Genomic DNA, 24000 nt, shown 5'->3' with positions numbered 1-24000 from the left:
GACAGCCGCCTTAGATATACGCTCCGATTACCATTGCCCACAGTTGAACAGTACTCCAACACGGTTGAAAGGTGTCAAACCTTTATTCACAGGGTACAAGCAGGCTCTGGTGGCAGTTTCAATCAGACAGTCACTGGTGCGAGCCCCTGACGCATTTCAAAAAATTTTCTTCCTCAGAGGCAGTCGCTGACTGAATGCGTGCACCTGGTCTCTTTACATAGCGCTGTGTTCATGCCCCATGATGGGCCTGTCCAATGACAGCACTGCACTATGGGAAACGTAATCCAGGTATTGTTACCCTTTGATGGTTGCACTAATTGCTGTCCCAAATTAAAAGCCTTAGATGGGTCACCGCCAGCAGTATCCGCTATTGATCCCACAACCGTGTTCCACATGACTGCTTCGCAAAATTCAAAGCTGCAAGCCCCCATAGTTCCAGGGTGGTGCCCATTCGGCGGCTGGACAGCCGCCTTAGATATACGCTCCGATTACCATTGCCCACAGTTGAACAGCACTTCAACACGGTTGAAAGGTGGCAAACCTTTATTCACAGGGTACAAGCTGGCTCAGGTGGCAGTTTCAATCAGTCAGTCACTGATGCGAGCGCCTGGCGCGTTTCGAAAAAGTTCTTCCTCAGAGGCAGTCGCTGAGTGAAGGCGCGCACCTGGTCTTTAAAAGCACTCTAAGACTTCCAGCTCATGGCGAAAAAGAATGCCCGAACTCCTCTTCGTGGTAGGTAGAGAAATGTCATTGCTCCCATTTGCCTGCCATAAGGCGATTCGGCTGGTAAAATGACCTTGATCACATGAGGCTGGCTTTGCGAGAGACATTTTTAAAATAGCTGCACCCGTGTCATGTGATAATAGACATAAAGGATTTTTATTTATTAAGAAGGTTTTATAGAGTGTGAATAAGATCCTTACGGATATCAGAGGCGCTTTACAATGAACAGAGTTGATTATACCAAATGAATAGCAAGACACAATATAGAGAACAAGCCTGGGATAAATAAAATAAAACACACAAAAAAGTCGTAAAATACCAAAGCATGGGATCATAGTTATTCCAATCAACAGACTTAACTGCACAAAATAAATATGTACATATGTACTACAACAATTGCAGGCATGAATTGTATATCAGTTTTATAACAGTTTTTTAACAGTTTTTTAACACACATCCTTAAAAAATAGTGAATTAAAAATTAATAATGATGACACTGCTGCTACAGTGATAGTGATTACATTCAAATAAATGCATAAAATGCTGAATACTTAGAAATAATATCACTACACTGTATAGGGTGTCTAAGAAGGCATAAAAGGGCATTTAAAAATATCATAATAGCATAAATACTTCATAATTTAGAAAAATTACCCATGCATGTCTTCTAAAACAATTCTTACAGTCAAATATGAGGTACCCAATATTACCTAGACACAGAGCAAAATAAAGGGCAACATAGAATTATTGCATGAATGTAAGCCGTACAAATAGCCCCTTAACTTATGCAGTACCTCCAGATAATGTTGAGGAGTGAGGTGGTACCGGAAAAATATATACTCTCTAATATAGTCATAGGATGTGATAGACTGAAGTTAAGAAAAATAAATACGAATATCAGTCTATCTGAAAGGTGTCCCCCCCTGAGGCTGATCTAATTCATGATTAGTGCGTATTTATAAGTGTGCAAAGATTGCCATAAAGGGCAAAGTGCTAATAATGTGCAAAAATTCCCGGGATCTAAAATGTTTTCAAAGGAAATACTGTAGGCTAATATGTTCAAAGGAAAAAAATTTGAACTAAGATACACAATCAATTAGATCATGGGGGAGGTGTGAATAGACCAATTAAATAAGTTACTGTAAAGTGCAGATAATACTAAGATAAGGAAAGTAGTACAAGAGGTGAATATTAATACCGGTACAGGAGTATAAATATATATAAAAATATATATTAAAAAAGAATGCTACAAGTCAATGCTAGTATTATACTCAAGTTGTAAAGAGAGTATAGAGTATATATATATATATATATATTTATATATCCTCAACTTCCGAGTCCAGTTAAATAAACGGACACAGAGACGACACACCAAGAGAACATTGCACAAATCCTTTTATTGTGCACTCGTGGAACAAGGACGACGCGTTTCGGCGTTAGCCTTTTTCAAGTAGCCACCATTTTGCATTTTACACTTTTATAAGTCCATCATCCATGTCGTAATTCAAAAACATAAACATAAAAGAAATACTTCAATTGTATATCTTTGATTATAAAACAGTCTATGTGCATATCAACATTTGTGATTGCTTCACATTTCGACACATGTCAATCTTATCGTTAAGTTTGTAAGTTTAGACACGGAGAATGATTTTACTTATACGGACCGCCACTGTCCTCAGCTCCACGACCGTGAACTACACAATCGCTAAGGAGGTCAGGAATTGTAGTGTGAACTCCCATAGCTACGGGTTACTATTTAGTTTTGGACCCGTCCTGCAGTTTAAAAATATTCGGCAATATCATGATTCTGCTAAGAACTGTGTTACAACCAATTGGGGATCATGTGCTTATCGGTATACCCATAATGGCCAATACATTATACTGCCTGTATCCCGGGAGCTCCCATGGTTCATACAGTAAAGCATTGGCCGTTGCTCCGGTTACGGATTTAACACGCCCCTCTGAATAGCAAATTAGTTGTAGGCAATACAGTGGTTCGATACTTCAATAAGTGTCACCAAGTATGAGTATGAGAATGAGTGCAATAATCTCTAAGGCATAGCAAAGTTTTTTGCGAGTAATCCTGTAAATCAGATGGTCATAAGTAGAGCAACACAATTTTCACGGTGAATAATAATATATGTCAGTTATTACTTATGTTGGATAACGTTATGTTATGTTTGATATTTTATGATAATGATTTTCACTATGACTCACTATGTATTGACTCACGTTTTACTTATCCATGATTTATAAGCACTCGAACATTAGACCTGCCACCACATTGACACTATCCCAGCCCCTGTATGGATTAATTTAAGGGAATCGAAGATGACGAAGGGAGCTCCCTTATCATCAAGTATATGTTTTTTGAAATCTAATCTCAATTAGATTTAATGCTGAGACTGTTTGGTGACACTTGAGGTGCCGGGTTTTTAGGGACCCGGTGGTGCCAGGGGACCACACCCGAAGACCTCTGAGTTCTCCCTGTTCTGGACTTACAGAAACACAGAGTCTTCTAGATGAAGTCAGAGATCGAGTTTTATTGGCTGCAACCAAGTAACATGTGTCCTAGAAGTACGACAGCATGGGCCGTAAGTTCTCAGGAGACTGTTCGTTTTTACAGAACCAGCCTTCTCCTTATATACATAAATAACAGCTGCAGGCAAGAATTCTTGAGTTTATGATACGGCTATACACATATTTTGACAATAATACAAAGAGCGAAGTCATGCTGGTCAGTACATATTTTAGATGCCCAGTTTGTGATGGATTACCCCGCCAGATCGAGACTTCCCATCAGATATCGATGAAACATCAATAAGGTCGAGCACCCTCCCATCATAAAACGGGTCATAAACAAGAATCATGGACAGGTGTATGTGTATGGAAAACAAGGTCTGTATGTAGTGAATGGTTTATGACATGTTGTGCCTTGATGATATCTTGCTCGGCCACTGGGCGAGGAGCTGCCCAAACAGGCTTGGCTGGAGGCAGTGGAGTCAGCTCGGCCAGGTCATGGGGAAGTCAGCTACGGTGGACGTGTCCTTTCAGATCAAACTCGGCTTTAATCAATTGACTATATGAGGGCAAGTCATAAGATGGATGCCGTTTACAAAATGGAGTCTGAGGGTTCGGGACGGAAACCACGATTTAAGGGTGTTAGCATCACTCAATCATGACGCAAATGCATAGGGATAATGTCCTAATCATTACCGGTTCGTAGATACCAAATTCGTCATGGTACGACGATATTTTATGACACGGGTGTTGGACCCCGATATCTGTGAAACAGCAGGGTCCAAATTTACAGTACCACAGACCCTCCTTTTGCCCTCATATTAGGCAATAACTCATGCTAATCTGAGTCCAAATCTGTATTGATGAATTCATGGAGATGCTGCTGTAGCATCATTCTGTTGCTCAATTCGTCCCTTGATATAGGCTTCCTTACACATGAAGTGGCGCAGAGGCCACATATTGCAGGAGCGCACTGCACAAACAGGCAGAACATAAACAGAACGGCTAAGATCATCCCGATGAAGATCAGAGTTTTCCACCCCCAGGCAGAGATCAGTTCCCAGAACCACCCTAGCAGAGACCAATCCCCTTTCTCTGTGTGAAGGGAATCAGAGATTTTGTGTAATTTGGAGATGGCCTGGTACACTGTCGGAGCATTATCGGGGATGAAAATGCAGCAACTAGATTGGATCACTCTACATACACCACCACGGTCTGCAAGTATGACGTCTAGGGCAACCCTGTTTTGAAGGGTCATAAGTCGATCCGACTGAAGCTCAGCTGTCAAGTTGCTAAGGGCACCGGCCGTTTCAGTCACGGCGGACTCAACTATCCTCGTTAACTGCCGAATGTTCCTGCTGTTTACCATAGGCCCCCAAAAGGGCAGAAAACCCTTTGCGAAGTATCCAAATTCTTGACCCGCAGTGTCGTCTTGACTCACGACACCCCTAACTGTCCTTGTCCGATGGTAATCTGCCCTGGCCGTGTAGGTGGGTGGCAGCAGAAACGAGATAAAACATGTGCCAGAGAAGTCAGAGGGCAACCATGTGTAGGCTTTGTCATGGCAGACGAAATAGGTGCCTTTAGCCGCTAAGAATGGAGGGGAAGTTCGGGAGGCAAACACATATGTTTCCGTGCATATGCTCTTCCCCAGCTGTGCTTTGGGATCTCTGCCAATACCTTGCAGACATAAGTGACCTCGGTGGGGCACTATCCAGACTGGGGAGGATTTCTTTGATTTCTGGTTCTCACTTAAGGAAATTCCATACTTGGTGATGTTCCACCTACTGTATGGGGTAAACTCATCTTTGGGAGTTGCTCTAACCGTGTCAATATCTCTACTCATATTTCGGATTCCTGCCACTAGTGCCTTATTGTTTGAGGTCTCCCCTCGAACATATGGTTCAAGGGAAAACAGGAACATGGTCTGGAAAGCCCACAGAGAACCGAAATAACTAAATGGCAGGACAAAGTAAGGGATGCCCTTATCCGTAGTGTGGGGCATGAGTCCGCATATCCAACAGTTCGTAGTGTTCATTACAGATTGGTGCTGGTGGAGGAGTTGAACAAATGAGTTGTTTACGAATTCTAGTCTTCTGGCAGACTCGTGTTCAGGTAGAGGGTGAAAGGAGTGTGTGGGAACAGTAGGAGGAGGTGTGAGCTGTGTGTTGTGCATGAATGGAACTCGAAAAATGGACAGAGCATAGCCAGTTAAAAACATTATTATACTACACAACATTGAGATGCTTAACACTAGAGTTTGTTTTCTTGCCATTACAGTACATATTTTCTTTTCAAAGGTCATGTGTCTAGCAGGTCTCTCTACCCCTGGAAACTCCATCCTCTGGTTGCTGCCCGCGGTGGGAGGTTGCTTCTGCCAAGATGTGCGCTCTGTCCAGTCCGGGGTAATTCCCTCAGACTGACCAGAACCGTTGACCTAGGCGTCCCCGGCTGCACTCCTCAGACTTCAACCGCGGCCCTAGCAGCAGAACCGGATGGCGGTTCGAAAATCAAAAATGAGCTAGTTCCCTGGGCGAGAGAGCTGTGAAATCAAAAATAGTTCATGGGAAAAAGGAAAGATCGCACTAGTTCGATTATGTCAGTTCCTTGGTCTTGACCTCAGATTATATCGTTCTTTTCCAGGCACGGTGTGATCTTCAAACAATGTTTCAGGTTCTGTAATGTCCAACTGCATCGACGGTGGCACAGATCCTTGCAAAATACAATTGCTCTCTTTGTCGGTACCAGTTCCTTTTAGTCGTGCATCGCTGAAGGGGACAAAACGGGGTATAAACTCAGTTTCGGAGTCAGCTATTCCTTGCTGGACCCATCGGTCATATGGAAGGGGCAGCGGGACCCTTTTGCAGTGGGCGCCGTGCACCCAGTGTTTCTTCCCGAGGACACGTACTGCAGAGCGGGTGGACAGTAAAACCTGGAAAGGTCCGGTCCAGCGAGGCTCCTCGTTCTTGGCTCGTCTGAAGTTCCGAATCAGGATCCAGGAGCCAGGTTCGATAGCGTGGCCTGGATCGTCAGATGCCGGTGTAGAGGAGCTGTGGACCTGTTGATGTAAAGCATGCAGTTTAGTTGTCAGTTCGTACAAATAGTCAAACAGTGCAGGATACTCTATTTCACTGAGCTTCCTGGGCCTCGGTACTCCCCATATATTTGCTGGGCGCCCGAACACGATCTCGTGTGGGCTAAGTCCTAATCTGGAATGGACAATCATCCTGGTAGACAGGAGTGCTAAAGGCAGGGCGTCTGGCCACTTGAGACCTGTGCTGGCTTGGATTTTGGCCAGTTTCAATTTTAACGTGCCATTATAGCACTCTACCAAACCTGCCGATTGGGGGTGATTTGCAGCATGGAACTTCTGGTGGATGCCTAGACACTCACACACTCTCCTCATTACTCGTCCCACAAATTCACTTCCATTATCACTCCAGACAATTCTAGGCATGCCAAATCTAGGGAAGAATTCCTCGACAAGGGCTTTGGCAGTTGACAATGCAGTGTTGTTCTTAAGGGGGTACGCTTCTACCCACCTGGAGAAAGCGCAAACGACACCAAGGACATATTTCAGGTTATTGCACCTCTCCATGTGAATGAAGTCGAGTTGCAAGACCTCAAACGGATACGTTGGAGGTGCAAAATGACCAGCTGGGGTTGGGGTTCCTCTACCGGGATTGTGCTTCAAACACACTATACAATTCCTGACCAGATTCTCTGCACATTTTGGGATACCACTATTCTGCCATACTGGGGCCAACAGCTTACATATTCCTTTCACACTGATGTGTGCCATTCCATGGGCCATCGTTACCACTGCGAGCACATATGCGTTAGGTAACAACCATCGCTGATGTTCTGACAGTTCGACCCAACAACCATTTGCGTCTAATCTACCCTTGCTTTTTCTCCATTCGTTCACCTCTTTCTCGGTAGCATCAGCTTGTATAGACTTCACGCTTTCGATGGTGTCCTCACACATACCCACATCAGGGGTCCATCTAGCAGGACCTACAACGTACATTCGACTCATTGTGTTCCTTGCAGTCTCTTTCGCGACCTCATCGGCAAATGCATTCCCTCGCCCAACATCATCTCGGATCTTTCTATGCGCGCTGCACTTCACGATCGCAACCTGTAGGGGCAAGGTCAGTGACTCGAGAAGGTCGTGTACTAGCTGTCCGTGCTGAATTTTCGCACCATGTGACGTCAGGAACCCACGTTCACGCCACAATCTTCCAAAACTGTGGGCTACGCCAAAGGCGTACTGACTATCAGTGTACACGTTCACTCGTTTTCCTTTCGCCAACACACATGCTCTTGTGAGTGCGACTAACTCTGCTGCTTGTGCAGAATTCTGGGGGATGCGAGCTGTCTCTACAATCGTGTGTAATGTCGTCACGGCATATGCTGCAGTCGTATCACCATTCGGCAACTTGAAACATGAACCATCAACCCATAAATTGTCATTACATTCAGAGAGAGGAGTGTCCTGCAAGTCTACTCTCCCTTTTGTCTCTTCCTCTGTCCTAAAGCAGCAATCATGTTTGTCGACCTCATCTGTCTCTGCTGGAATGGGTAATAACGTAGCAGGGTTGAGTGTATCGCACCTTTTTATGTGAATGTGACTTGCTAACAAGGTCAATTCGTAGCTGGATAGTCGAGCACTAGTTAGATGTTGCGTTTTCGTCCTGTTTAGTAGGATATCTATTGCATGTGGGACCATAACGGTCAGAGTATTATTCATGACTAACCCAGCAGACTGTCGAATACAGACAGCCGCTGCGGCAGTGGCCCTCAAGCAACTTGGTAATGCCTTAGCTACAGGATCTAGAGTCGCGGAGAAATATGCACATGGGCGTTGTTTGTCCCCAAAGTGCTGTGTCAAGACTAATAATGCGCAACCTTCCTTCTCATGGACGTATAATGTAAACGGCTTGCTGTAGTCAGGGTTGCCCAACACAGGAGCCGAACATAATGCCTCACGCAACTCATGGAAACTCGCCTGACAATCTTCAGACCAAGGCAAAGGGTTGGGTGTGTCTTTACGCATTAATGCCAGCAAAGGTTTGGCCAACAGTGAGAAGTTCGGTATCCATTGTCTACAGTACGATGTAATGCCCAAGAAGGCACGCACTTCTCTTTGTGTCCTTGGGACACTCAATTCTGCAATTGCCTGTATTCTCTCTGGGGTCAGTCTCCTTCCCTCCTTCGATAAGATGTGACCTAAGTAGGTTACTTCTTGTCGGCAAAATTGTAATTTGGAAAGCGAGACCTTGTGCTTCATGTCACATAAATGACGTAACAATGATAATGTAGCTCGTTTGCAAATCTCTTCAGTATCTGCAGCGATCAGTAAATCGTCCACATACTGAATCAGAGTCGCGCCACCAGGTAGAACGATCGTATCTAGTTGTGTTTTCAGAGCCTGACTGAATATTGAACGACTCTCACAGTAGCCCTGAGGGGCACGTTTAAAGCGGAAGCTTCGTCCTCCTAAATTGAAGCCAAAGATATCTCTGCTCTCCTCGGCAATCGGGATGCTGAAGAAAGCATTCTTCAGGTCAATCACTGAAAACCAATTGGCTGAGGCTGGAACCATTGTCAATAAGGCAGTAATGTCGGGGACGACTGGAAACTGTGGTACAATGATCTTATTCACTTCCCTTAGATCGATCACAAATCGATACACAGGGGGCTGTGAAGGATCGGTACGCTTTAAAACTGGCAAAACATGACTGTTACAAATGTTCCCTGTATTCTCTTCGATGACATCTTTCTCGATCAGATCGTAAATGATCGCTAACAAAGCCTTTTCACATTCGTTTGATATTCTATATTGGGGAATACGCGGTAACCTAACATTAGCTTTCAATGTTATGACGTGCGATGCTATCTCCAAATGACCTACATCATTAGAACCATTCGCCCAAAGTACATCTGGAAGAGATGACAACTCAGTCGGAATTCTTTCCTTTGACAAATACATCGGGGAAATCACTTTCTTACCAAGAGTAAGTTGTACTCCCGAAGGAGAACAGTACAAGGTCGCATATAATCTCTTCAGTAAATCCAAACCTAACAAATTTTCGCCACAACCTGTTGTAAGAATGAGGGGTGCTTCTAATTCGCATGGGCCAACATAAAGGGGCATGGGACTGGAGATCGGGTTCCTAACAGGGGCGCCAGAAAAACCTACTGAAACATTCATTTTGCCGGACAAAGGTGCGCCAGGAAGTTTTGAGTGCATAATAGAACTTTTTGTAGCACCAGTATCCAGCAGAAATGGTTCCGACACTCCGGAAATAATCACCTCGACATAAGGTCCATTCTGATCTACTGGAACTGAAACAACTCCCTCTCTTTGTCCATGGCTGTCCTAGCAATTATTACCCTCATTCTCGTTTTCCGCGTAATAGTCATCTGCATAGTACTGAGCTGACCTGGAAGACGCATTATTCTGTTGATCAAAGCTATTCATGGAATTCTGAGGCGGGAAAGAAATGGTGTTCTGGGAGAAATTTCCACGGCCCCTACCTCTAGGAGCCTGCTGAACACCTCTGCCTCTTGCGCCGGAAACACCGCTTAGGCATCGCGCAAGGGCTTGGCAATTACTTTTGAAATGACCCTCTTCTTTGCAATATGCACATTGATTCGGGCCATACGGAGAACGCTGGTGGGAAAACTCGTTCCCTTGCGCGTTTCTCGAATACTGCTGTGGTTGCTGATAATTGGGCTGACTAGGAGTGCGAGGTGGATACGCTTGCTGGAGAAGAACTTTAGTTTTTAGTTCTTTAGTCTTTTTCTCTGTCTTATCTAGCTCGTCTTTGCGCCTATTTTCGTAGTACTGGGCTGTGGCTAAAATCTGTGCTGACGTGGAGACAGCCCAAGCACTCTCTGAATCTTTCAATTTATTGCATAGTTCAGGAAGCAGATTATGTACAAATTTGTCTACAAACAATCTTTGGCCACCCTCGGTAGCCATGTCCTGACCACTATGATCAGTGAAAGTCTCCTCAAATCTCGTGAAAAAGTCAGACACATTCTCATCTTTCTTCTGCTTGCACGCAGATAGCTTGTCCCAATTTACACGTAATTCAGGCATTAGCGTTTTCATATACGCGATGATCCTACCGGGAAGTTCTGTTATTAAAGGCTCGGGTTTAGAACCACCGACTTGTCTAGCATCAGTAGCAGTAATATTAGCCCATGAGTCACCTAGTTCCTGATCATAATCTGCATGACGAATTTTACTCCATAAAGGATGCGGAACAACATTCCCAAACAACATGTCTATATCTGCTAAATTCATTATACATGAGCTGGCAGTCTGTGATAACTCCTTGTAATATCCTGCTGGGTTTTTACGTGGATCAGGTAATGTCTGTTTGAGTGCTAAAACTTCGGATCTTTTCCAAGGGACATGTACCCATACTCGCTGGAAATGCGGTGGAACAGGTGGTTGTGCATTCGCATCACCTTCCCTCCATACTGGAGGAACCTCTCTCATGGGGTACTGTCGTGCCTTTTTCCTACCAGACATATCATCCTCATCAAACGATCTAGAGCTGTTTCCCTTACTCCTATAAGATAACAACAGATCCATTGCTTTTTCAACATCGGCACCTACAATCATGCCTTCGTAAAATTTGAATCGCATGCGGGCTAGTTCCTGCATTCTGCGTTTCGGGTCATTGTCTTGTAAATCTTCCCAGAGGTACACGCACATCTCCTCAAATACATATCTTTGAGTGGATGGATCCCACTGACGGAAGACTTCCATAACAGACTGAACATCATATCTTACAGTATCAGTAACCCATGTGCGCGCTAACTCATTCAGCACTTCTCTCTCCTCGTAGTCGGGTAGTTGACTACGCAACTGTCTACGTTCTGTTTTAGGGGTCGTTTTAGGCGACCCGAAGAAGGGCGACAATAGACCAGTGACAGTACTTGTCACTCTCTGTCTGACAGAAGGAGAAGCTTGCGGCGAGGCAGATGCGCCAGAAAAGACAGGCTGATGTAAAGAGGAAGTCGAAGCAACAGCAGAGGAAGTTGAGGCAGTAGCAGACGTAGTATCATAGTGAATGGTTGGAGCAGTAGGCAGAGTTGTAGAAGTAGATGGAGTATGTAGCAAAGGCGGCGGCCCTTGAGAAGGCTGCGCCAGAGAAGTAGGAACCAGCTGAAGAGGAGCTGGTGCTTGTGCAAGAGCTGCTTTTCGTGCGCCAGGGCGCGGTATAACAATACGCCTTGGGGGTCCAACAACACTCGATGTATATGGGGGTGGTGAGTTCAATAAATGGAACATGAGTGGATCTTTCTCGGATGTTCTCTTTGAGTCTTGTCCCTCATGTGGTAACATCGGGTAGCATTTATCGACTGCTAGTTTCTTGCTTCTAAGCATTTGTTCACTTTCTTGCTCTTCCTCATTATCCCTCTATGCGATGGCAGCTTGTACCATCGACATACCTCTTTTATTCTTCTTAGCTAATTTTATTTCTTTCTGTTTGGCTTCTTTGCGCCACAAGCGAAAAGAGTCAAACATCGCCGGCCGGGCTTTCTTCTTGAACAATTTGACCTCGAGGTTGTCTAATATTTCTGAGTCAAAACTACCATATTGGGGCCATTTTAAAACACCATCCTTGCGGGTGTATTTTATCCATACCTCATTATACGTGATAGGACCTACTCCGTGCTTTATATATAACTCATATGTTGGAGTTCCAATCGGAGGAACCGGACACGAATCCTCTAATCGGGAGTCCTTACTACAACCAAGACAAAACAAGGTTCCAAGTCTGCTGAGACCAGGCATCTTCGCTCACTAGTCTAGCTTCAAACTTCAAGGGATTATCTAATTAAGATATTATCGTGAATACACGAATCCCTCGGTTTTGGTGCTTGCAAGTACCAATACAAACCGTATCTCTGGGATACCAAAACTAAGAACCAAACTAAGGACTGGGAGACGCTCCACTTATACTTAACTGAATATTGAAGATCGGTGACGTCACTAGAAGACTCGTCTATCGTTTCGCTCTACCAAGGATCACTGGGTCCAAAACAGGGCGATAGTCAGGGCAGCAGTCCTTCGTAGCCGTCGGGACGCGGGGAACCTCGCAGCAAAGACCTTCGGAACCACGTCGACATGCAGGGGTCGCTGAAGTGGCTGGCCGTCCTCCGGAATTTTCACACGAAGCTCCTCACGAACATCTGGCTTGGACCGTCACCGCTTGATATTGCCTCGAGTTGGGCGCCAACTGAGGTGCCGGGTTTTTAGGGACCCGGTGGTGCCAGGGGACCACACCCGAAGACCTCTGAGTTCTCCCTGTTCTGGACTTACAGAAACACAGAGTCTTCTAGATGAAGTCAGAGATCGAGTTTTATTGGCTGCAACCAAGTAACATGTGTCCTAGAAGTACGACAGCATGGGCCGTAAGTTCTCAGGAGACTGTTCGTTTTTACAGAACCAGCCTTCTCCTTATATACATAAAAAACAGCTGCAGGCAAGAATTCTTGAGTTTATGATACGGCTATACACATATTTTGACAATAATACAAAGAGCGAAGTCATGCTGGTCAGTACATATTTTAGATGCCCAGTTTGTGATGGATTACCCCGCCAGATCGAGAATTCCCATCAGATATCGATGAAACATCAATAAGGTCGAGCACCCTCCCATCATAAAACGGGTCATAAACAAGAATCATGGAAAGGTGTAAGTGTATGGAAAACAGGGTCTGTATGTAGTGAATGGTTTATGACATGTTGTGCCTTGATGATATCTTGCTCGGCCACTGGGCGAGGAGCTGCCCAAACAGGCTTGGCTGGAGGCAGTGGAGTCAGCTCGGCCAGGTCATGGGGAAGTCAGCTACGGTGGACGTGTCCTTTCAGATCAAACTCGGCTTTAATCAATTGACTATATGAGGGCAAGTCATAAGATGGATGCCGTTTACAAAACGGAGTCTGAGGGTTCGGGACGGAAACCACGATTTAAGGGTGTTAGCATCACTCAATCATGACGCAAATGCATAGGGATAATGTCCTAATCATTACCGGTTCGTAGATACCAAATTCGTCATGGTACGACGATATTTTATGACACGGGTGTTGGATCCCGATATCTGTGAAACAGCAGGGTCCAAATGTACAGTACCACACACTTATTGAAGTATCGAACCACTGTATTGCGTACAACTAATTTGCTATTCAGAGGGGCGTGTTAAATCCATAACCGGAGCAACGGCCAACGTATGAACCAAGGGAGCTTCGGGATACAGGCAGTATAATGTATTGGCCATTATGGGTATACCGATAAGCACATGATCCCCAATTGGTTGTCACACAGTTCTTAGAAGAATCATGATATTGCCGAATATTTTTAAACTGCAGGACGGGTCCAAAACTAAATAGTAACCCGTAGCTATGGGAGTTCACACTACAATTCCCGACCTCCTTAGCGATGTCATTAGTGCTGTCATCAGTGATGTCACTGACCATGTCATGAGTGATGTAATATGTGACATCAACAGCAGTGCATTGCGGGCGCGAGAGTTATAGTTAGATCAACTAACTATAACAGGCGAATTTCTCTGGTTTTATATGAGTCAAATGTTCAACTAACTATAACGTCCCTGAAACCTATGTTTTTTTTAGTGAATTTCTAAGGTTTTTTCAATGATAATTCCTAACTATAACGTCTGTAAAACCTATGGTTTTTTTCAGTGAATTTCAAAGGTTTTTTAAATGTTAATTTTGTATTTTAATATTTATAAAACCTATATTTTAAAAAATATTTTGAAACTCTTTTATACTTCTTTTTTTAACTTTAAAAATATGTAATGTTTTATATCTTCCCCCAAAAATATGTATATCTTTTTTATTTTTTTTAGAAAACTGCACTTCCATACCGGTAGCTTACCATGCTCCATCACCATGCAAATCCGATCCACCATATTGCTAAACTCGTAAATGATGCGCATTTCATATCCGAAGGGTTCGTGGCACCGCGTCCTGCGTAACATCATATACGCATGAAGTCGCCTCAGCTGCTACTTTGTTATCCGATGGGTACGCAGTACCAAGCCACGTGTTACATCATGTAAGTATGGGGTCACGCCCGCTGCGCATTGCGTATGCGATGAGTGCACGCTCCAGGCCCTGTATTACACCACAGATGTATGGTGTCACGCCGAGTACGCCTTTTCCTCATTTTTTTATCTCTCAAAAGTATATCTAAATAACTTTAAACAGTATATGAGAGCAAGCGATAATCTAAAATATTTTAAACATTTATATATTTCTAACTGTAATAAAATTATATTATGATAAATATATTTTCTCAAAATCACTTTGGGTGCGGCCTCATTGCATGCTCGGTGCGCGATTGCCATGTGACCTTAAAAAAAGCATTTGATTGCTTCATAACATTTCCCATTGCAACAGTTGGAGGACCGCACCCATTTTAGTCATTCTCTCTACAGCATTTGATGAGAGACACCTCTTCTGCTTAGAGAGCTTTTTTTGAAAAGTTTTTTGCTGTGTACAGATATCTTATACAACACACAACATGCAACGATCATCTTGATCAATATTCATGGTCTGTACATTAGCCTTCCACGTGTGATGGCCATGCATCTCAAACGTTACATCAAAAAACAAATGTGTGTTACACGATGCCCCTGGTGGGTGGGTGGGTGTGCACATTATTGTGCTGCCCCTTGGGCCAGGGTATTGGTGGCTCTAAGAAGTATCATCAGCCACGGGCAGAGTTCACATCCTAGATCACATGTGACAAACAGTAAACAGTAATGTGTAGATTTGTATTGCTGTATGCTCTGTTGTCAGGCTTTACCAATATAGTAGTGTGTTATATGTGAGACTTTCAGATTCATGTTTGACATGCATTGCTTGACTGTAATGAATGTTATCACTATGTATGACGTAGCCTCAATGCTGATCCTCCTTCCATCCGAGCACATTCACATGTGTACGCTTCGCGATATCAACACTTTCAATAATACCGCACACCATTGACATGCGTGTCTGCGCATATCCACAACCTTGACAATGACATGTGATGTTCGCCATTCAATGTTTTCGAACAACATCTCATTAGCAATTGTTGCCGCCCTCCCGATACCTGCTACTTTAATGTAAATTGCGCATTCTGCGACGTTAAAACTGCAAAAGAAACACACATAAGTACACTTTCTGGCCAGGCAGGAACTTAAGAATGCCCAGATCCCCGAAACAATAATTCACACCCCTACGCTGGCCTGGCATACCAAGTCCAGCCCACTTTGCGTATGTATAAATAGGATAACGACGACGCCACATGTCCTAGTTGTTCCACACTGCCTCAGGTGATATGACCGCATCAACCTCGCATATCACAATGCGCAATAAAAAAAGGAACCATAAGGCATACACCATCCTGGCAATCAACACTGGCTCTGAATTATGAACCCTACTGGACGTCGTGTTTCGAAAGGGATCCATGAGGTGTACACCATCCTGCAATCAACACTGCATCTGAATTGTGAACACAGCTGCCCGTAGTGTTTGCACCTACAACAATGACAGCAGGTGAGCAGTGGGCCTGGGCGCACAGCTGCTCCAATTGAGCGCAGTGCTGCGGGAGGGGTGGGGTGCATCAGCCTGAGTGCGCAGGTGCGAACAAGTGATGTTGCCGTGCGTAATGATGTGATCTCTGACCTCATTCAGTCACATCTCTGTTTCATTTTAAAGGCCTTCTAGACCATACTGTAGGCCTGAGCCAGCGGGCAGCACTGCCCTACAGACACGTGTTGAGCGCAGTGCTGTGGGAAGGGTGGGTTGCATCAGCCTGAGTGCGCAGGTGCGAACTAGCGATGTTGCCATGCGTAATGATGTGATCTCTGACCTCATTCAGTCACATGTCTGTCTCATTTTAAGGACCTGCTGGACCGTACTGTAGGCCTGAGCCAGTGGGCAGCGCTGCCCTACAGACATGTGGCGTTGGCTTTTAGGACACTGTAGTGAGCTCATTACTAAGTGTACATGCACACAGGCTTCCGTCACTGCATTACACGCACACATTATGCTTCTAGCATGCGCTCTGGTACTTTGTATGTGAACATTGGCATAACACATTATTATTTAACCTTGTGTATTCTCGTGCACTCCAACTCCTCTTTGAACCACAATTACCACTAACAGTTGGTAGATCGTACTTCAAAAGGATGCACTCAACTGGTGTTTTCTATTAAGCTTGAAATAAACCTTCATTTACCTCCACACGTTTCCACCATTAAATTATTGCTCCCTTTTCAGACACTGAATAATTGACTCAAAAGGGGCTGAGCAGGCGTTCTCCCCGTAATGACGCCCTGGGCATTCTGATGCCTTCCATCGTGGTATCAAAACACTGTCCCCAACCGGAGACCTGCTCTCCCACCCTACAAAGGTACCCCGGACTTGGAGCTTAGACATACCGATGGTGGCAGGTGAGCAGTGAAGCCTTGGTGCACAGGACCTACAATTGAGCATAGTGCGGGGGAAAGGGCTGGGGTACAGCAGCCTGGGTGCACAGGTTCAGGCAAGCAATGTTCCCGTAGCTAATAATCTAATCTCTGGCCGTCCTGCGGGAGGGTTTAGATGCATCAGCCTGGGTGCATAGGTGCGAACGAGTGATGTGGTCGTCCATAATGATGTGATCTCTGACCTCATTCAGTCATATGTCTGTCTCATTTTAAAGACTTGCTGGACCATACTGTAGGTCTGAACCAGCGGACAGTACTGTCCTACAGACATGTGTAGAGCGTGGTGCTGTCGGAGGGGTAGGGTGAATCAGCCTGGGTGCGCAGGTGCAAACAAGCGATGTTGTCGTGCGTAATGATGTGATCTCTGACCTGATTGAGTCTCATCTCTGTCTCATTTTAAGGACCTGCTGGACCATACTGTAGGCCAGAGCCAGCGGGCAGCGCTGCCCTACAGACACATGACGTTGGATTTTAGGGCACTGTAGTGAGATCATTGGTAAGTGTACATGCACACAGGCTTCCGACACTGCATTGCACGCACACATTATGCTTCTAGCATGCGCTCTGTTCCTTAGTATGTGAATGTTGGTATAACAAATTATTATTTAACCTTGTGTATTCTCGTGCACTACAACTCCTCTTTGAACCACGATTACCACAAACAGTTGGTAGATCTTACTTCAAAAACGAAGGATGCACTCCACTGGTGTTTTCTATTAAGCTTGAAATAAACCTTCATTTACCTCCAGACTTTTCCACCATTAAATTATTTCTCCCTTTTCAGACACTGAATTGATTGAGCAAAAATGGGCGGAGCAGGTGCTCACCCCGTGATGATGCCCTCGGAATTCTGATGCCTTCCATTGTGGTATCAAGACACCGTCCCCGACTGGAGACCTGCTCTCCAACCCTACAAATGTACCCCTGACTCGGAGCTTACAACAACACGTTGTTGGACACACCGGTCGGTGTGTCCAGCAACGTGGCAGGTGAGCAGTGAAGCCTCGGTGTGCAAGACCTACAATTGTGCACAGTTCTGGGGAAGGGGCTGGGGTGCAGCACCCTGGGTGCACAGGTGCAGGCAAGCGATGTTCCTGTAGCTAATAATGTAATCTCTGGCCTCATTCATATGTTTCTTTTTAAGGACCTGCTGGACTGCACTCTTTCTCGTGGACCCCAGCATCCTAGACGGGTGCAGTAGGCCGACGCTCTGTCTCCTCCTCCCTCTGTTCTTTTGACTCTCCCTCCCCTTCTCCCTTCCACCCACTCCCTTTCCCTCCCATTCTCACTATCTTCCTTTCATTCGGACTACCCTTCTTTTCATCTTTCACATGGCACACATACTTATGTTTAATTTTTGTCTTGCTGGTGTTGTACGCTGCTTCCGGAGGAGTCCCAACCACGTATTTCATGTTATACTGTTGTTTGTTCTAATAAACTTGCATTTCGATTTATTTGTGTTGTTTTAATAAAAGTAATTTTTTTCCAATAAATAAGTGAGTGTATAAGTTTTCTTTTTCTGACAGCACTTGTCTGTAGTTTATTGTGAAAATCGTCTGTTCATAGGAGGTTATGAAGGAAAACATTTGTAATTTTGAGGTGCACCTCCCAAATATAAACCAACAGACTATTACATAAATGAAGCCTGGGTAATTCTACAACTGCAAGGGTTCTATGAGTGTATCACTTTATAACACCATGAGTACTGCCCGTGTGATTAAAGAACCAATAAGGTACTGCCTAGGACCACCTAGGCTTCAGGGAATGCTGAGGCCCACCCTGCATATTTAAGTAAAGCCCCGGAGGGTGGCGATCCCCGGACTTCAGTTGGCCTCGAAGCCCCCCGAACAATTAGTAACCAATACCCGGGAAGGTGGCGATCCTCTAGCCTGCAAAACGTCTCAGTGCCCTCCTGCACCTTATTTACATGTGAGATTAAGATCCCCAGTCAAGCAGAGACCCCGCAATATAATAATCGGATTGGCCACGGAACATTATCCACCAGGGGCCTCATTTAAATGAACGGGTGTGACCCCGCTTCTTTTTTTTTTCTCTCCATTTTTCCCATCCGGATCCGCTCTATTAAAGCGATTCAAGGTTTTCCTCCTCTCGCTTCAACTAGGAAAACAAGAATTCGCTATCACAGGGTGGAAGCCATGCACTCGCCCTCTAATAACAAACATAAATGTCCCACGGATGCACACCCCGGAACATTGTATGAGCTGTGCCTAGGAGGTCATGCTCCCTAGGGCCATGATGCATTGGTTAGTATAAACGCATACTAACACTACTTACACACGTGTAGTACAGCGACCAGAGTGTAGTGAAGAGGCAGATGAAGCACAAAATCAAAAAATATAAATCCTACCAGAGGTCGGATGACATAGTTCAATGAGCTGACGACCCTGGGATGAGTGGAAATAGCTACACAAAGAAAGCAGTTCTTCAGCACAACGCAAGCAATCTTGAAATATTGGTGAGGGCTGCCTTCTTTTTACCTTCTCCCGCTCGTCGCCAAATTAATTTAATGAAGAGGCAGTCAGCAGTGGATCCGATAAGTAGATTTATTGCAGGAAAACAAGACACCTTAAACACTCACCAACAGGAGCAGACAGCAAGGCAACTGTCTTCTCCAGCACCATGTACAAACTCCCCGAGGTGTTCCTTATGACAGCCCTACATTCTAACATTGCATACTTACATTCTAGTAGAATGATATACTAACATTCTACTATGACTTGCATTGAAATACTACACAGAGCACATGACTTTACAGCAATGAGTTCATGGTTTCATCCAGGAGTCTTGAGACCGGTAGGGTTGAGTAGTTAGCTTCCCACTCCCTCTATTGTATAAATGCAAACTAACACTACTTGCAAAGGTATGCTACACCACCCAGACCACATCACTTTACAGCAATGGGCTCACGATTTAGCCTCATGGTTTAATCCCCAAGTCTTCAGACCAGTAGGGGTGAGTAGTTTGCTTCCCACTCCCTGTATAGTATAAACGCCTACTAACACTACTTGCACACGTATGCTACAAAGATCAGACCACATCACTTTACAGCAATGTGCTCATGGTTTAGGCTCTTGGTTTCATACCCACTCCCTGTATAGTATAAACACATACTAACACTACTTACACAGTAATACTACAGCAGCTAGTATGCTACAGAGCCCAGAGCCCATCACTTTACAGCAATCAGCTTGGTTTCATCCCTGAGTCTTCACACCGGTAGGCGTGAGTTCTTCGCTTCCCACTTCCGCTATAGTATAAACGTACGGTAGCGGTCAGTAGTTCGCTTCCCACTCCCTGTATGGTATAAGCACCTTCTAACACTACTTGCACATGTATGCTACAGCGCCCAGAGCCCATCCCTTTACAGCAATCAGCTCAGTTTGATCCCCGAGTCTTCACACCGGTAGGCGTGAGTACTTCGCTTCCCGCTTCTGGTATAGTATAAACGCACGGTAGTGGTCAGTAATTCGCTTCCCACTTCCTGTATGGTATAAACACCTACTAACACTACTTGCACACGTATGCTCCAAAGACCAGACAACATCACTTTACAGTAATGAACTCACGCTTTAGGCTCTCGGTTTCATACCAGAGTGTAGCAGCATCTCATCTCAGTACTATGTCACTCTGAGCAAAACCGCACTGTCAGACCGGTAGTAGTGATTACTTCGCTTCGCACTCCCCCACAGAGGTTACAGTGCTCCTACCCTCCTCTTTCCTACTTTTTTTGCCCTTTTTTTCCCTTAATCGCTTCAACGGACTCACAAAATGGCGGCCCACACTTCCTAGTTGCAACCGCTCACAGCGCTCGCAACCAATAAGCAGCAAGCTCATGCTCATAATGTAAATGTTAATGTTATTCAGAATTTGTTAAGCGCACGGGCACCCAGAGGTTTCATGGCGCTAGTGGTGAGGAGAGATGACAAAACAGTTACCTAACCGGACGATTGCTTGAATAACCAGGTCTTCAGTGCGCCCCTGAATTCCATAAGATTAGTGCATCTCCTGAGTGACACGGGGAAAGAGTTCCAGACCTTTGGAGCCAAATGAGCGAATCGACACCCGCCAAGACGTTTCCTTTTGAAGGAGGGCAGAGTGAGGAGGGACAGATGGGCAGAGCGGAGATTGCGGGTCGGCTCATTTTTGGTTATAAGGTTGTTAATAAACTTAGGGCTTTTTCCGTGGAGAGCCTTGACTTGAATGGCCCAACTAATCAGATGGCAGAATTCCCAAATATCAATATCTGAAAATTTCGATATTTCTCAAAAACTACTGAACGGATTTACACCAAATAAACAAAAGCATGCTTTCTAGATCAAGACCCTTCTCCCTGCTGATATAAACAAAGAATTAGTTCAGAAAATGTCATGAAGATTCATCAAACGACGCCAGAGTTATAAGCAAAACAAATAATGCCCTTCCTTTGGAAACTTGGTCCTAACTATAACTACCTACTGGCGACGGCCAGTAGGTAATTTATATATATATATATATATATATATATATATATATATATATATATATATATATATATATATATATATATATATATATATATATATATATATATATATATATATATATATATATATATATATATTGCAACAAATCCAAATTGCGGTAAAAACTGGCGTGCTGCCAAATCGCTGGTGGTGGCTGGCGCCCAGTATGTACAAAAATAGTTCCCAACCTTATCTGATTGAAGAGCCAGCACACGCCATCATGGGAGGTTCTCTTGTTTGTTCCGCAGGCATCAATAGACCCATGGACAAAACAGGAACGCGTTTCAGCAGTCAAGCTGCCTTTCTTAACCTGGTATGCGCCATATTGATTCCTCTTTTTAAAGGAGACATTAGTAAAAACTAAAGATGCACTGCATTTCACTGTAATTGGTTGGATAGAAGCACGTGGGACAATGACCAGTACTTCTTAACAAAGCACAAATAAAGTTATAAAAAAACTCAACTGCACCAGTCCTGCAAAAAAACCCGGACTGGATTTATGCATGTCCTCTAATTATATTTTACAGACATCTTTATAGTGTCTTTTAAAAACCATATAACACTCATTTTTTAAGGTCATTTACTTTGAGCAAAGATGTTCCACCTCATAAATCTGTCAACTCCTTTAAAGTGCACATATCTCTAAGCGCAGCCCGCTCTATACTCAGAGATGTCCCATTGATTAATGTCTATTGTTCCAATAAATAAAAGGAAGAGTCATGGTGGTAACTTTTTTTCAAAGCTTCAAATCCTCGGGTCACATGAAGCCGGTCCCAATAAGCAGCAGTACAAACCCACAAGGCCATAGCTTTCCTTGGCTAGTGCCATCGCGATGCCCAGCTCCATAATAGGAGAGGTCATACCAGGATGAGGATGTGCCAATAAGCAGAGAAACTACAGTCCCCGCCAAGGGAGCTTCGGCTCCCAGCGTTTGATCCAGCTCCTCCACAAGTGCCTTCTCCTCTTCTCCATCGCCATACTCCTTTCATGGGGGCACGCCTGTCTCTATGTTGCAAATCCAAATTACGGTAAAACTTGTGTGCTGCCAAATCGCTGTTGGTGCTTGGATGGTGACACCAAATTTAGCAGAAAGGTAGCTCTTGGGCCAAAGACAGTCTTTTTTGTTAAATGGTGTAAATCAGTTCCATTGGTTTAGTTATTTTAATAAATTTCCAGTTCTATATATAGGCATGCAGTGTATCTGCAACCCCTCCCAATCTCATGCTGAGATCTGTTTGGCTTCCAACACTTCACACCAAGAAGTGTTGGCAGCCACTTGTGACTTGGCTTGAAGCCAAGTCACAGAAAAATATTTAAAAAAAGAAAAGGGAGTAGGGTAGAAACACTCTGACCCCCTAGTCCTCTTGGGGGGGCGGGGGGGGGGGGTCCGACACAGGAACTCCCCAGGGATAAAAGCTTTTTAAAAAAAACAAAGTCAGCAGGAGTCATGGTGGATATGCAATACCAGGTGAATTTTTTTTTAAATGAGGAGGGCAGGCTCAAGTGCTTATTCATTAATAAGCCCCCGGGTGGGCCAGGTCCCAGGGGCATTGTTGAAACTTAGGAGAGGGGTGCATGGGGCCCCACCTGATGCTATTTAAAGCCCAAAGGACTGCTACCTCCCTAGGGCAGTAACATAATTATATGTAGGGGAGCCGGACCGACACCTCCCCAGGGCACAGATGTAAATTAAAGATAATGTGGGGGAGGACATATGGCCTCCACCACAGACCTGGGGACTGCTATCTCCCGAGGCAGTAACATAATTATATGCGAGGGAGCCTCATGGATCCCCCACTGCCTTGGGGACCACCACCTCCCCGGGGCACAGATTAAAATGAAAGATAAGCCGGGGGAGGCCTTACGACCTCCCCTGCAGCCCAGGGGCCCGCCACCTCCCCAGGGCAGTAACATAATTATTTGCAGAGGAGCCTTGCGGCTCCAATGTTGCCCCAGGGACCACCACCTTTCTGGGGCAGTAACATAATTATATGCAGAGGAGCCTTGCAGCTCCCAAGTTGCCCCGGGGACCACCATCACATGGGGAAAAATTTAAATAATGAATGGAGTCCTTCATGGACTACGGCCAAAAGGAACATGTCCCCGTGGCTGAAATCAATGATGGAGTGTGGCTGTGCGTCCCCCCTCCAAGAGCCATTAATGGCCCTGGGGACCACCACCCCTCCTGGGCAAACTCCACTACATCCCTGGGAGCTTTACTGCTCCCGCCAAATCAGACCAAACACAGAATTGGTTTCACAGGGCGAAGTAGAGTACCGCTCCAGAGAGAATCAGATGTCTAGCCCAAACATAGACACGAAAAAAAGCAAGTCAAGGGTTCCCTGCCCCTTTGTGCATCGGGCGGCACCAGTAACAAGCCTCCAGAAAGGGCATCAACACTCATAAGCTCTCTCGCCTAAGTTGTTCCAAGAGCACTGAGCAAAGCTTTGGGGTTGCACGCGGATACACTGCTCTTCCCCTTCCCAAGGCTGGGATATACCAGGGCACACTTACGACTAGATTACAAACTGTGGGAGGAGCCGAGGCGGACGGACGTGGACCGTCTCGGCTCCCGGCCCGCGCGCTGCACCGGCCTGGAACCAAGCGGCCTTAGGCAGCCCCCCGCGACGCGCACGCTTCCTGACTGAAGCGGGAGGTGTGGGGCACCTGCAGGGCTGTCCCGATCGCGGCTGGTGTCCGT

This window comes from Lissotriton vulgaris, chromosome 8 (assembly GCF_964263255.1).
Source record: "Lissotriton vulgaris chromosome 8, aLisVul1.2, whole genome shotgun sequence".
NCBI classification, from domain to species: Eukaryota; Metazoa; Chordata; class Amphibia; order Caudata; family Salamandridae; genus Lissotriton; species Lissotriton vulgaris.
This window is presented reverse-complemented; position numbering follows the sequence as displayed.